General features: G+C 47.3%; 1 long non-coding RNA gene across 1 annotated transcript in view; it reads right to left on the reverse strand.

Annotated features, from left to right (window-relative positions):
- LOC144894050 (uncharacterized) overlaps positions 1-15272 on the reverse strand; it is a 104627-nt gene extending 89355 nt beyond the window's left edge. The window contains exon 1 of the long non-coding RNA XR_013624752.1: positions 15250-15272. This is a non-coding gene — a long non-coding RNA (uncharacterized LOC144894050). The remainder of the gene's footprint in view (positions 1-15249) is intronic.
- Between the last annotated feature and the right edge of the window lie 1701 nt (positions 15273-16973).

Below are 16973 nucleotides of genomic sequence, written 5' to 3' on the forward strand. Positions count from 1 at the left end.
TTTCTCGCGCATACTCTTGCGCACACTCTCCCGTTACTTCCTCCGTAACACTCACCACAGGTGTACACTCTCTCGTTACTTCCTCCGTAACACTCACCACACCGCGCTTCCATGTGCCCCCTCGCACACGCGCTTCGACCAACTCACTCTCGACAGCACACTCACTCCTCGGCGCGCACTTTTTCCTCACACACCCCAGAGTCGGACATTCTCGCACACCTCCTCCTTTGCACACCGTACCTGTCGCACACTTCACCAACGGCCTCTCACGAACACCCGGATCCAAATCAACCCCCAAGCCGACTGAAGCTCCCCTCACATCATGTACATTTCCTCGTATATCGCCACTCCCCTTGGCACCTCGTCTCCGCACCTCCTTCACCACCTGCAAACTCTTTATTTGGTTAGTGAGAACCACATCACGATTTGAGCACCGACCTTGAACATATTCCATCACCTCCTCCTGTATTTCTCTCTTAGTTTCTGTCCGTCTCTTCTTAATTTCACTCACCTCTTCTTCCACTTCCTCTAATTTTTGCTTCACCTCTTTTATTTCCTGGTGCGTCTCCTCAAGTACGTCCTCTAAGGCTATTTTGACGGTCTCTATGTGCGTCCTCACCTCTCGGTCCTTCGTCTCCATTACTTCTGTCACCTCTTCCAACCTCGTTGTCAGTCCCTCACGTACCATCTGACATTGCCTCTGTGTCGCTATCAAGTCATTTTTAATGTCGTTTTGTGTCGCTTTTAACCCTCCTAGTACCGCAGTGTTCATTTGAACCTGCTCCACTAACTCCGTCTGTCCCACCATCAGCTGTTCCACCTCCTCCATCAGATCTTCTATTCCCCCCTGTAACCTAGCCGTATTATTCCTCACCTCTTTCTCTATACGCTTTTCACCTCGCTTTACCTCCTCGCGTACCCCCGAGACCTCCTCACTTACACCTCGTCATATTTCCTCTTTCATCTCCTCCCTCTCTTTTGTAGATGCTGCCCTCATCTGTCCCAATTCATCCCTCTGAGCATCCAATTTGGTTTCTACCCCGATTTTTACCTCCTCTATCTGCTCTCCCATTTGTTTAATTTCTCGGGCGGATTGCTCCCCTATCTCCCGCAATTTGTCTTCCATCCTATCTTCTAACCCCCTCAACCCATTTTTCACCCCCTCTAACTGATTCTCCTGGGCAGCCATTCTATTTTCCACCCCCGTTAACCCATGTTTCACCCCTTCTATCCCATTGTCTAATCCCTCAAATTTTTTGTCTAAACCCTCAAATTTCTTGTCTAAACCCTCAAATTTAGCTTCTAGCCGTTCCCCCATTTCTCCCATTTTGCCCCCCATTTCGCCCCCCAATCGCTCACTATCAGCCCTTGCTTCGTCCCTCATTGCCCCCATTTGCTCACTCTGAGCATCCATCCGGTTCCCCATTTGCTCACTCTGAGCATCCATCCGGTTCCCCATTTGTTCACTATTCTTCTCCATAAGGGCCTTCATTTGTATCATAAAAAGGTTCAAATCCACCGGTGGCGCTGCTACGGTCGCGGGCGCGGCAAAATTTGGTGCCGCTACACCCACGTGCGCGAGGACGCCATTTTGTGCGCCTGATACCTCCTCAACCACCTCCTCCATATACATTTCCCCGAGGTCCTGGGTCGATTCTACCCCGTCTATCTCTCCCACCAGCATCCCGTCGCCTTGACCAGCCATGGCGCGATTTCAAAATTCGGGTTTTGCTTTAAAACACAAATTTCCAGCAGCTCCAAATTTTGACCAAATTTTTTCCGAGATGTTTTTTAAAATTTGGTTCGGGCCTCGAATCTCACTCCCGCCACCAATTGTTATGCCAATAGTACAATTGGTGTTCCAAAATTTGGGCTAAATAAATTTAGTCCCAGGTCCGAATCCGACATTCCTGACACCAATTGTTACTGTCCGATGATTAGATGTTATTTACCGAGCGGAGGTACCGCGGCCGAACAGTTTTTCCCCGACTCACCCGATTCACCCAGACGTTGGCCGTATCGCGCCACAGCTATTCAATATTGAAAAGACTAAGACGACGAATGCAAAGAGGAAGAAGAAGAAGACGTACAGAAGAGTAACGGGGTTTATTATTTACACACACATAAGCAAAAAGAGCAGTCACGGTTATTTACAGGGGACATGAAAAAGCAGGTAACACAGTGAAAATTACTAGCTTATACAGACTTAATTACCTACCCAGGACAGAACAAACAAAACAAACTCACGTACGCAAATGGGGAACTTGCAGGCAGGAATGGCTGGAAAGAGAGGAAAGTCCAATGGGTCCGGCAGCACAATCCGCGCGTTGGGCAGCCGCCGTTCCTTCGCGGCCCTGCTCCGAACTGCCGTCCAGGCCCCACGCGGCTGGCGAGCGTTGTTGCTGCTGGGGACGCTGCTGCTGCTGCTGCTGTAGACGCTGCCGCTGGCGAGCAAGGTGACGAATAGCAGGCTTTTGCGCTTCCCTGGATGACCTCTGCTTTTGGACCTCACAACTCAGCTCTTGTCATAGCTCATCTCAGATCTCAGCTCATCTCTCGTAAAAGCTCCTCTCCTTTCTCAGCTCATCTCTGGACCTCTTTGCAACTCTCTTTGGGGAACGTCCCGCCGCGGGTTATATAGGCCCCGCCCCTCAACCTTCGCGAACCTCCTTGATGTTTCTCTCCACACCCTCTCCAAGTCCAACCCCTTGTTCGTGATTGGTTGAGTGGGGCTGACTCACTCCTCCCCTCTCTGACGAGGTGGGGACCCGCCTTTCTTCCCCAACCCTGCCTCGTGGTCAATGGCGGCTTTGGAGGGGATGTAATTGCCAAATTGAGGCTTGGCCATTACGAAAGGGGAAATGGAGGTTTTTGGGAATGGGAATGAAGGGAATCTATCTCTTTCACTTGGTGCAATGGAGTGTCATTCTAATGGAAGACAAGGCCTTACTCTAAAACACATAATAAGGATATAAACTACTGAACAAGGGTTTTATCATGTCCTTCAATGTGGTGTTTCATGGATTTAACTACCGGGACGCCCTTTTTACCTTTACACAACTCCGGAGGCAGGAGGGGCCATAATCAACAATGTTACACAGCAATTTACCACAATACAATACACACAATCAAAAAAATGCAATCCTCATATCCGCAACAATATATATATATATATATATATATATATATATATATATATATATATATATATATATATATATATATATATATATATTAGGGTGGTGCTCAAAATAATTGTTTTTAAATATTTACTGGGACATGGCTTTATGTTGTTCCTTTTGTTCCAAAATGAAAAGACACCAAATATGAAAGCAATCTGATTTTATTTAGGGGTGCCACATCAGCCTTCAAACTAAAGGTGTCTACAAAACTTTTCTATATATGGATCGAAAGCAAAACCAGAAGTTTGTTTTATGAAAATCCACCCTCCACTCACTTTCTTTGTATTCTAGCAAACACAAGTTACAATAGCTGCACAAATAGCACTATATTGCTATGAAAACTCAAATTCAATGATAACAATCCAAATGTTCAGTTCATAAAATGAAGAGACACCATATCACATAATATTTAAAAACCCAAATATAATGAGAAATGTAACTCCTATTTCTGGGCCTGTTTCACCACTGTTGCCTTCTTGGCATCGGGGTACATCTTCCTGTGAGCAGCAACAACTTGGAGCAGAGCTTGCTTTTGCTCTTCATCCTTTGTAAGGAGCTTATTGTAGTCTTGTATCAATGCGACACCCCTTTCTGCCCTGTCGTTCACCACGACCAAGCCACTGGCGGCTTTCTTTGCTTCCTGAAAGCTGGTTTCTTGCTCCCATGAACCAGGATCCTTATCCATCCAATCAGTTGGGGTCCCTAGGATGCTGAAGAAATGCTTGGTGTGTTTTGTTATGAGGCCAGCGATTGACAGGGCGGTTCCTCGTTTGATAGCTGGTCTCTTTGGAGAGGGGTTTTCACCGTCATTTTTCAATGCTTCAATCATATTGATCTTGCTTTCTTTGTCAATTCTGGTGTCAAAGAATGCAAATGCCACTAGTACTGGGCTCATGTACCACGTGTGGCGGCCAAGTGCCTTCAAGGCTGCCTGAGCCATCTTCTGATTGATTTGTTCAAACTTTTCCAACTTCTTGAAGAGGTTAATGTCATTCAGGGGAGCCTCAATAGCTTGTGGAGCCCGAAACCAAGCCTGTACATACACAAGGCAGACAAAAATGTTGAAGGCTTGGAGTTCTCTCGCCTCTCGAAGTGTCAAGTGGAACTCTGACCGAAACATGAACACCTGTAGTGAATATAGTGCTTTTGCCATCCATCTGGCTCTGTGCATTGCTCCTGGAGCCATGATCCGGATTCCACGAGGTGGGATTCCTCCCATGTAGATGACAGTCAGTTCTAGGAGTTCACGATAATCATCTCGTGGCTGCTGATCTTTCAAACACACAAGAACGTTTTTGCTTCCAACACAGCGTCTACAGATCCCATTGAAGCCTTCCTCTCTGAGAATTGATCGTGAAGAAACTTCCTGTCCTCGGGGTTGGTGATTATGGCCTCCGAATCTGCATGCCTAAGATCAAACGTCTTCTCCAAGGAGGCCTTGAAGGATGCTTCCTTTTTCTCTTGGGTCGCACCACCCCGCTTTGCACCTTTTTGGAGGCTCCTCCATTCTTCATATAGCCTCTCCAAACGATGGATGCAGTGCTGCTTCGTCGTTGTAGGTAGGTGAGCTTTTTCCCAGAACTTCACAACCTCTTCAATGGTGAGGGTTGCACTCTCCCGGGCAGTGCGATTCTCCTTCTTCAGGTGATGGAAAAACAGGACAAGAGATTGATGCACAGTCGGGAGTTTGGCACCTTTGATGGCATCTCCAGAAGTGGACCCAATGAGATACACATTATCCTGAGCCCGAGTTTTCAATGAAGCACTGGTACTAGCACATGCCATATCTGCAAAATAAGCAAGAATGTGGGTAAAATCCTGTTAATTCTTACTCCACAGGGTCACTCTCTACAAAAGAGCCACAGTCAATAAGTTAGGCCTACATATTACACACTAAAAAAGCGTACCCCTGACCCCGGGAACCTGTACAAAACATGCATAAAAATTGCCCAGATAGTGATCATAGGAAGTCTCAAAACTGTATGTATAATATATTGTATATATATAATGTATAATGTGTATTTATGTATATTTATTATTTAATGTATATTTACTATATATTTATTTTTTATATTATATTTAATGTATACATATAATTATGTATTTATTTTGTGTATATACAGCCCAAAAAATGGGAATTCCTATTTTTGCATGGGGGAAAATTCATCACTGATGTGGCACCCCTACATATTATTGGATTCCATTCAAATTTGGTGTGGTTTCCTTTGACACCAACAGGAACAGAATTAGACCATGTCCCGGAGAGAATCTGCATTTTGCTTTTTTGAAGCCCACCCTAATATATATATATATATATATATATATATATATATATATATATATATATATATATATATATATACATACAGTCACGTGAAAAAGTAAGTACACCCCATGTAAAGTTTGGACTTTTTCAACATATTTCAACATACAGCTATTTGATCTTCATTTCAACAATATTGATAGATAAAGGTGATATAATATAACAAATATCATGAAACATTTACATTTTGTAGTCCATTGTATAATTTATATAATCATAAATGCAAATTTCGCATATAGAAAAAGTAAGTACTTAAAGTGTATTATATCACCTTTATCTATCAATATTGTTGAAATGAAGATCAAATAGCTGTATGTTGAAATATGTTGAAAAAGTCCAAACTTTACATGGGGGTTTTTTTTTTTTTTTTTTTTTTTTTGTATACAAGATCGAGGCTCGTGAAAGAGCGAAAATTAATCACACAGAAAGACAAACAGACACATAAAACAAATAACATCGGGAGCGGCAGACAAGACGGGGAGAGAGGGGGAAGGACACAAACACAACATTTGAGAGCAGGGACCGAGAGACATGGAGACATCGAGAGATCTGTGGGAGGGAGAGGGCTTTGGGGGGGAGGCATGTGAAGGGGGGAGGCATGTGAAGGGGGGGAGGCATGTGAAGGGGGGGGGGGGGTGGGAGAGGTATAAACATATGGACACTGCCAGGATTTCCAGGAAATAAGTTGGAATTTCAAACAAGGTGGATCTGGGGTGAATTAGTGGGGGTAGAAAAGATCAAGGTTATGGATGGGGGAAGATAAGAGATGGTGGTGAACAGCTGTTTTAAAGACCTGGAGGGAGGAGAGGGATTGAAGGGAGTGTGGGAGTTTGTTCCACAGGCGGGAGAAAAGAGGAATGAAAGAGTGAAGGTGAGCAGAGAGCCGAGATTTCGGCAGTTTAACCATCAGAGGGTTGCTGGCAGATCTTGTGCGACCTGTAGGAATATTTGGGGGACAGAGCACGGAGAGAGCTGGGGGAGCAAGGCCGGAGAGGAGTCGGTAGAAGACAGAAAGACCACCTACCTGCCTGCGGTGAGTGAGTGAAAGGCCCTCAGAGATAGCTTCATCGCGGGAGATTCCAATGATTTTGAAAGCTTTGGATTCAACAGCGTGAAGCCGAGCCAGGTGTGAGGCAGGAGCACCAGCCCATAGGGGAGAACAGTATTCCATTGAGCTGCGGATGAAAGCCTTGTATGTGGTGAGGTTAGGTACTTACTGTAATTACTTTTTCACGTGACTGTATATATATATATAATCTCCTGATCTTCTCTGCAGGTTTGAACATGTGTTGATGTTGGAACCCATCTGTGGATCGGTCCCATCGGCCGATGGGTCTGCGCCATCTGCGGATGTGTTGTTCACCTTGAAGGAATGTGTTGACAGAATGGTGCTCTTCAATCAGGTACACAGTCATTGGAATTACATGTGGTAGGAATTTAACAGAGATGATTTTTAAATGTTTAACAGGTTAAACCACATGTCACGGACTGCTTTATAAACATTTATGACATCAATTGCTTATTTTTAGGTTCAAATAAACATACTCATCCACCATTGATGCATAGGAAACACAGATGGGTTCACCTTCAAGGTGAACAACACATCCGCAGATGGCGCAGACCCATCGGCCGATGGGACCGATCCACAGATGGGTTCCAACATTGAGACTATTTAAATTTTAACATGCTGGTGCATGTATATAGCTAGTACAAGGTCGCAACCTTTTTCCTTCCCAATATCTGTCCAATCCCCTTTTGAAGGGGGAGCGGGGGTGTGGGTGTGTGTGTGTGTCTGTGTGTGTGTGTGTGTGTGTGTGTGTGTGTGTGTGTGTGTGTGTGCAGGTTGAACCCTCTAACTTGACTGGGAAGCAAGGCACAGATTGAGTCTCACCCCAGCAATTGCTGCACTACCCGTTAGCAACATGTGCAGCCTGCCCTAACCATAGAGGGCACTCCATCAGCAGCACGCCGCACCCTCAGCCAATGATGCTACCCTGCAGCCTTGCGCTGCATACGAACAAAGAAGAACCCCCATTTATGCACGTCACAAACAACAACAGGACACAACCTTTCAGCGCAGTAGGTGATGATGAGGATGAAGAAAAACAATTCCTGGACACTTGGAAATTTTAACCCGAAGTAGCAATGGAAATCAAACACCAGTGAAGGCAATCCAACAATATTTCACCCACTCCACCACCGAGCTGCTCAAATTGTGTAGTAATTATAAAAATAGGACCACTTGACCTGTCGCTTATCTGGGTCCTGCCCTAATGTTGTAACCCAAATTTGGTAGCATTCTGACCAGTGGGTCTGGAAAAGGAATTTTTTGAAGGAGTCTATACGATTTTCCAAAATATTTACTACGTCGGCCATTTTGACACACTTTCGGGCACGTGATGGGCATGGCCTCCACAATTTAACAGCAGGGCCCTGTCCTAATGTAACCCAAATTTGGTAGCATACTGACTGCTGGGTCTGGAGAAGAAGATTTTTGAAGGAATTTTTCCAAGTTTGCCATTTTGACCTCCTTAAAGTAATGTGAAAGTAACGAGCTTCGCAATCCCCGTTACCAGTTAGGAGCAGAACCTTGCTGCCAAATTTCAGCCGGATCGGCCCAGCGGTTTGGCCGGAGAAGTTGAAATGGGAGATTTTTTTTTTTTTTTGTATACAAGATCGAGGCTCGTGTAAGAGCGAACATTAATCACAAAAAAAAAACAATAAAAAAAATTAACCGACACATAAGAGGAAATAAAGGGAGCGGGAGACAAAATGAGGAGAGAGGGAAGCACACAAGTACCACATCCGAGAGCAGGGAGATCTGTGGGAGGGAGAGGGCTTGGGGGGAGGAGGCGTGGGAAGGGGAGTGGGGGATGGAAGAGGTAAAAAAAAACACATGGCCACTGCTAGGACTTCCAGGAAAGAAGTCGGTATTTCAAAAAAGTGGATCTGGGGTGAATTAACGGGGGTATAAAAGATCAAGGTTTTGGATGGGGGAAAGAACATCAGGGCAAATCTTCCGTCACCCTCAAGATAAGAGATGGTGGTGAACAGGTGTTTTAAAGACCTTAAAGATCTGTTTTAAAGATGGACACGGACGGACAATACCTTATCTGAAATTCCAATTCCAGATAAGCTAATAATAATTCCTACATATTATAAGAAAATGCAAAATTATGGCTGTTATTGAATTATTGCGTGATCAAAAAATCAGTGTCGCTCTCAGATGAATTAAAATGTAGTGGTGAAGAGGTAGGTTTCTGTTGTACACGAAGCAGCACAGCCACACCCTAGCAAATTGCACTACCCGCAATGAGCAAGGTGTTTCATATGAAAGGAAAAGAAGATCTGTTGTACAAAGCACGGATTCCTCTCATGTGGTGATGCAGCCGAGACCATCGGGAGGTGAGACAAAGTGAGCAGCTAATCACTGGAAATCCCTGAAAAAGCCATGGCTTAAACAAGCCATTCCGTCACCCTCAATTACTTTAATCCCGCCAAACAAGTCGGCCTATTTGCACCGGATAAACTGTCGCCGTTGCCACTCGACCGGAAGGAAGCATTAGTGAAAGGAGAAATCAATTTCTGGAAAAAGTTATTTGATGTAAATAATTCTCGTGAAATCTACAACACTTGATGAGAACGTGAGTTGTTAGGTACGTGCAACCGGAGGGTTGTGAGATGTACAATTGGGATGTGGGGATGCGCCCAAGGGTTTGGGTGTTTCCCAATGAATGTGGGGACTGGGTAGACATGGCACACCGACGTGGAGAAGAAAATGGAACTTGCTAATTTGATCTAAAGTATTTTAACAAAACAAGAAAGTTCTCTTACCGGCCGATGGGAAGCAAAGCCACATCTACACAGCTGCCTCCATGAGACTCATGATTAGAATTGGACTTTCACGACTCGGATTAAGGTTGCGTTTAGGTTTTTTGGTGTTGTTTATATTATATTTTTGTACACAGAGTCAATGGTTAAAGCATGGATCAGGATGCAACATAACAAAAGGAACAAGAGAGAGGTGAGGACACCAACAGCGGGGTGAAGGACAAAATAATACAGGGACAATGGACACTTGGACAACTAGATGGTATTCATAGAATACTTACCCTGCGTCGTCAACTTGGTGCGAATCAACTCTTCTGTTTTTTAACGTTTTTTTCCCCATTTTTTGACCCAATATGGCTGCCAGACCACGTGAGCGATGACATCATAAATTTATATTCTCTAATATAATTGTTGCATAGATCACGCTCAATATATTTCAAACTGATCAGACTAAGCGTTGTCCCTGTCAAATTATGACGTCATACTTATGGCACCAATGACATCATCAACATATCTTATTTCTCATGGGGAGTACTTGACAATGAGCCATGTTTAAAAAAAATTCATTGAGCGGTTTGGGAGATATATAAGTGTAACGTTTTTTCAGGATGGCGTCCTTACCACGTGACCTATGACGTCATAATTGTGAATAAAATTTTTATACAGGCGGAGGCGCGTTCTCGGTAAAATTTCGTGCCAATCGGACCAACGTTTACCGCGAAAATGAATTTTAAAAAATTCTGACACGTATGCACGTACGCACCCAAATGCTTAACCCTTCTTTTCGCTTCGTGAGCGCAGGGTAAATATGGGTGTGTGGAGGACTGAGGTGTAGGGAATACGCACGGGGTGGACAATACAGATACAGAAGGAAACTCTCAGAAGGGAAAACTGTAAATTTTGAAGGAGGTGGGCGAAGGATTGAGCGCAAAGGGTGGGGGGGGGGGGGGGGGTTAACAAGGATAGAAACGATCATGGTTTTGCCATGAGGATGATCTCATATGGTGGTGAACAGCTGTATTGAAAACTTGGAGGGAAGAATGAGATTGAAGTGGATGTGCAAGTTGGTTCCACAGGTGGGAAAAGCAGAGGAACAAATTAGTGGAGGTGAGCAGTGAATCAGGATTTAGGTAATTTCACCAGTAGGGGTTGATGGTGGACCATGTGCACCCTGTAGAAACTTTTGGGGTGGTGGGGGACAAAGCACGAAGAGGAGCGGGTGTAAGATCAAAAAAGAGATGGTGGAAGATCGAGAGACCACCGACCTGTCTGTGATGTGAAAGTGTTAAGCCCATAGCCTAAGCTTAATTGTGGAAGATTTCAACAATCTTGAAGGCCTGGTTTTCCATGGCATCAAGATGAGCAAGGTGTGAGGCGGGAGCGCCAGCCCAGAGGGGATAGCAGTACTCCATTAAGGCCTTGTATGTGGATAGGAGTTCAGGTGTGCCAAGTAAGGACTATGTATGATGGAGCTGCTGCTCAGTTAGCGACTGGCGTTCAACAAAAAAAAAAACTTGAAATGTGGTTTGCTCAGGAAAGTTAATGGCTGATAATAATGAGAGGCAGGAGTTTGACTGACTGAACTTCCTCAAGAGGATTGTTGAGAAAATATATGGGGGAGAGGGAGGAGGGTTACCATACGGTCCTTTCAGTGAGAAATAATGAGAGTGTGACATTTATCTGTATCGAAAGACATATTCCAAGTGTTTGAACAGCATGTGATTCTATCAAGATGTGCAAAGAGAGAAGAGGCTGCTGCCATACCTGTCTGACGGATGAGAGGTGTCACGGCAGCGGTTGGAGTCGTCAGCAAATAGATAAAGAGGATTTTCCAGAGAGTTCGAGATCCGGCCTATCGAATTACGCCGCAATTGATGATGATCAGGAATAGGACTGGGCCCAGAACACTGCCTTGGGGCACTCCAGCATTGTCAGGAAGGGAAAATGAAAGGATTCCGTTGAGAGCCAAACGTTGGTTATGGGAGTAGAGGAAGTCAATAAGCCATGTGTGGAGTTGGCCCTGGATCCCAAAGGCAGAGAGTTTGGAGAGTAAGGCAGGATGCCAGACTGTATCAAAAGCATGACTTATGACCAGAGAGACGGCCCAGATCTCATCTGAAACCAGGGCCCTCAGTCATTACCAGTGAAGTTGTATCTGATTGTGGTTGGGAGCTCTGGCCTTGGCCATGAGCGTGACCATGAAATTATAACGAAAAGCAAATATCATTCTTACATATTGTTACGGTACGCGGTTAAGGATGTTATATTTGCCGAGCGGAGGCTCCGCGACTGAACAGTTGTTCCCCGACTAAACCCGATTCACCCAAACGTTGGCCGTATCGCGCCACCGCTATTCAATGGGGAAAAGACTAAGACGACGAATGCAAAGAGGAAGAAGAAGACGTACAGAAGAGTAACGGGGTTTATTATTATTTACACACATAAGCAAAAAGAGCAGTCACGGGTATTTACAGCGGACATGAAAACGCAGGTGACACAGTGAAAATTACTAGCTTATACAGACTTAGTTACTACCCAGGACAGCATGAACAAAACAAACTCACGTACGCAAATGGGGAACTTGCAGGCAGGAATGGCTGGAAAGGATGAGCAGGTGGGATCACAGGGCACAGCGAGCAGGTCCAATCCGGGCGGGAAGCGGGGAGCCGGCAGCTCATTGTAGGCCGCTTTACAGCGCACGCCGGCAGCTCCTGGTATTCGGCTTTACAGCGCACGCCGGCAGGGTCACTCGCTGCCCCGTCAGCGCTTCACGCGGCTGGTTGAAACGGGGCTGGACTCATCTGCCGTATCTCTTTGCAACTCGTTCGTAAAAGTTCCTCTGCTTTCTCTTGGACCCTTTCTTTGTCGTGTACCTCTCCACGCAGCTCAGCTCGTATTCCCTGCCTCTCACTTCTCTCCAGCGCGGGACTGACACGCCGCCTTCGGTTTCGGTACCGCCCTCCTCCCCCGTGCTCTCTTTCGTGACCTTGTATGGTAATCCCACGGGCTTGTCTCCTTATTTGGGGATGGCACCGACGGCACGCCCCTCATGGCGAGCCACGGGCTTGTTTCCTTATTTGGGCATGGGGCTGAACAGCCCCGCCCTTCGTGGCGCGCCCTGGGTTTGCCTCTCCCGGGCGACCCCACCCCTCCTGCTCAAACAGAGCAAGGAGCACATATTCATGATAGCAGCGAAATGAGAGGGCGTGGACCCCACGCTTGTGAACTGCTTTACCCACAGATGGAGAGTTTGGCTGGGAAATGGAATTATTGAAGGCGAGCTATTCTTAGTTGATTCGGTGCAATGGAGTGTCATTCTAATGGAAGGCAAGGCCTTACTCTAAAACACATAATAAGATATAAGCTACTGAACAAGGGTTTTATTGTGTCCTGCAATGTGGTGTTTATGGAATAACTACCGGGATGCCCTTTTTACCTTTACACAACTCTGGAGGCAGGAGGGGCCATATTCAACCAAGGTTACACAACAATTTACCACTACAATACACACAATAAAAAAATGCAATCCTCATATCCGCAACACTGCACCCTCCTCCTCTTAGGCACGTCCCGGGCCTACAACTTTTATTTAGTGTGAAACATAGGTGTAGTTCCCTCTACTTTTAACCTGACCCTGAGTGCGACAGTTTTAAAACATAAATAAATGTGTCCCGCTGCTCCATTTCACCCTGCCTAACAGACTCACGCCCACAGTTAACCGAATTGCGGAATGGTCTTCAAACTATACACTGACGGTGGGGAGCATTATTTACAGTTGACGCTACTTTTATTTACAAAACGCAACCCAGGACCTGTGATTGTTCTTTCTGGGGGGAGACAGTCTGCTCTGCATCAATGCACCATCAAAGCACCCAAAATGCACCAAAATACCCTCAAGCACCAATCGGTGCAGTCACCACAGTTCAATGCATAAAAATAAATCAACAACCCCAAACCCTGCAGGTGGTCTCTTGCTCTTTGGCTCCCTCTGCTGGCTATTATTATTTCTTCCAGTTGTTGTCTTTTTCCTTCATTTTCTTACTGGCGGCCTATTTGAACCGAAAATGAAATGCACCCAACGTGTCCATTTTTATTTATTTATGGCCCACAGGGGCCGACTAGTGTGGTTCACCTGTGGGGCATCGGTGCCCTGTGGCCAAGGTCCGCCAGCAAGATTTCAGGCCCTCATGGCCGGTTGCAGCAGAGGGGCCATGCCCCAACCCATGGGGTCCATAAGTGGTGCTCGGCCACAGACATGTGGTCCATAATGTGGTGCATCGATGCAGACAGCTGGTTCTGGGAGTTCCGTGCGCACAATGGCGGACTCACGCACGCTCCCCTTGGCGCCCAGCGGCGTTCAGGTCATGTGGGAGACAAAAGGGGGACAAGACAGATGAGCGAGGGGTAAGGTCACAAGGGTACACATCAAACAAGGCAATGCAAGGCGAAATGCGTACGGAGAGCGAAATGAGAAAGCTCGTCCCTACCGTACGTCACCCCCTTGTCACCTACACTACCCTTGCCCTTATGTACAAAATCTACACATTACAAATTCGTCGCTACTGTCACGTCTTCCCCATATTTCCCCGACACTAAATTCGTCTCCACAATTCCTCTATCCAAAATTTGCCATCACCAAATTCATCATCAATCCTCATAAGGAGGAAGAGATGGAACATCAAGCACAATGTCACACCCACGTCATGATGCGTCTCACAATCCAAAACATTTGCACATAAAAATAATAAAAACAACCTGGCATGGTGTGGAGTACCTGTCATCTCAGGTGAGTGCATGTAGATGGTGCGAGGAGATTCTTCATCCTAACTACTTTCTAAATGACTTTAACACACTTTACACTACCCGGGGTCTCTCCCTGCCAATCCATTGGCCAACTTACACTATGGGTTCTAAAAACCAATTCCCATTGACCAAACTGTGGTGCTTCTCAATTTGGGGTCTCACTCCCCCGATTCATCTCCCGGTGCCCTTGCACAATTTCTGGGCTGAGACGTGTAGCTCTTCCAGCAGGTCTACCCACCTGCACACCTCCACCACTGCAGTTGCCACCCGAGCTTACCTAGCTCCTCATCCTAACCTATCTAATTGGGGAAGGCCCCTCCTGGCTCTGTCACCCCTCGGTGCCCTCTGGCACTGGGCTACCCGGGTCCGTCCTCCGGATCCTCGGGCCCCATCCACAACTACCCTACCGGCTCCCAGAGCCCACCTGCGGCCTCACCTGGCCGACAGCCTCACAGTGGTGGAGTGCCCAAACCAACTACACACACTAACAGGCTACACGCCCAGCCATTTCCACAACACTAATGCACCCATCCAATCACCATTCTTCCACCCGCACCACAGATGCCAATATCCAACCACAATTTACCTATACCCTCTACCTAACACTTACACTACCCGCCCCGGGTATCCGTGATGGGGGTCCACTCTTCCCCCATTCACACCTTCGCACCATCCACTCCACTCCATATTTTCCACCATACTCACTCCACGACCATCCATTCCAAGACTCCATATATTCCACACTCCATGTCTTCCACACAACCATTTATTCCATACACCTGTTGGTGCACACCTGTGCACTCACACCTGGTGCCACCTGCACCCTCCTTCTCCCTGGACCATTTGGTCAGCACAACTCATCACTATCACTCCCTCATACACTGCTCCACACACCTGTTCAGTTGCACACCTGTGCAATCACACCTGTTCCTCACACACTTTTCACAATACACTTCTAATCCTCAAACACACGGCATCATCTCATCTAACTACTCCCCTCTGAAACTTGCGCTTCCCAGTCATCCCTTTAAACTATTGCGCTCCCTCGTCATTATCATCCACACTAATCTACCTGCGTCCCCACTACAGGTATCCTTGTCACTAACTAACCTTAACGTTACCTAATGTCAATCTCTAGGGTCCCTATACATTATCCAAACCCTCCCTTGGCGAGCTTACACTGCCATAAACCCCATAAATCTAGTGCTCCTTTGCCCCCCTCTGTGAGGGATGGTGGATTGGCCATCCCATCACATGGGGCATGTTCCACTACCATTCCCCCCAGTCCTCTGACGCTACGGCCCTCGTCGCAAGAGGTACTGGGTCCTGCCTCGGCATCTAGAGCCAAGGCGATCCATGAGGGCACCTGCTCGCCGGCATAAGGTCTTATCCGGTCGGCATGGACGATCCGAGGGGGGGGCCCGTGGCCCCATTTTGATCTTTACGACCACGTCACAGACTTGCGACAGGACGACTCCCGGGCCTTGCCAGGGGGAGGTGAGTTTTGGGCACCTGCCCTTCCGCCTCCGGGGATTAAAGAACCAAATCTTCATCCCCGGAGCGTATCGACTCCCCTGGCTCCGGTCGTCATACCTGCGCTTCATCTTGGCCCCCGCCAGATGGAGCTGGCGGCGGGCGAAGGCATGGACGCGCTCCATGCCTTCCTCCAGGTGACGTGCGTAACCCTCCCTCGGCGGTGTATCCGTGGTGTCTGGCACGGGACCGCACAGCAAGTCGGCGGGAGCCTATAACTCCCGCCCATACATAAGCAACGCTGGACTGCATGCGGTGGCCCCGTGCTGGCTAGTTCGGTAGGCCATCAACAGGTACGGGAGATGTTCGTCCCAGTCATCCTGACGGGTGGTGGTGAACAATGCCAGTTGTTGGATCAATGTTCTGTTGAATCTTTCCACCATCCCGTCAGATTGTGGCCGCATGGGCGTGGTTCGGGTTTTCCGAATTGACAGGAGTCTGCACACATCTTTTAGCAATTGACTTTCAAAATTTCGACCCTGATCGGTGTGCAGCTCCTGTGGAATCCCGTGCCGACATACAAATCCTTCTACGAAGGCCTGCGCCACAACCCCGGCTTCTTGGTTGGGGAGGGCGTAGGCCTCCGGCCACTTGGTGAAATAGTCCATTACAACGAGGATATACTTATTACCTTGGCGGGTGCGGGGCAGCGGTCCTAGAATATCCATAGCCACCCGCTCAAGGGGGCCCCCACCTGATGTAATTGAAGGGGGGCCCTCATCCTCCGTGCTGGTCCCTTTTTGGCAGAACAGGCGTCGCATCTCCGACACCAGTCCTGTATGTCACGCCCCATATTCACCCAATAGAACCTCCGGCGGACCCGAGATATTGTCTTTGTCCTGCCCAAATGGCCGCCGGAGCGGTTACCATGCACCTGTTGTAAGATGACGTTCTTGAATTTGTCTGGGACTATCACCAGCCAGGAAGTTCTATAAGAGGGAACCTCCACCCACTTGCGATATAAGATGTTGCCTTTCAACTCCAGGGTCTGCCACTGAGCCCAATACGCCTTTGTTTGCGCCCCAAGGGGGGTGACCTCTTCCCCCTTTGGTCCTTGCCCCAATTTGACCCAATTGAACACCGGCCCCCGGACAGGATCCTCCTGCTGGGCCGTGCTCCCAGCCAAATCTCCAAATTCCTTGTCCGCGGTTAGTGGCAAAATTGGCCCTCTCACCCGGGTTTCCCAGACGACGAGAATCGGGGCAGAATCGCCCAATTGTTCCTTCTCCTCGTGTCTCGCACAAAATTTGCAGTTTTCCCCCAGACAAGGACGCCGAGAGAGTGCGTCCGCATTACCATGG

Source organism: Myxine glutinosa, chromosome 10, assembly GCF_964187855.1.
Source record: "Myxine glutinosa chromosome 10, kmMyxGlut1.1, whole genome shotgun sequence".
Taxonomy (NCBI): Eukaryota; Metazoa; Chordata; class Myxini; order Myxiniformes; family Myxinidae; genus Myxine; species Myxine glutinosa.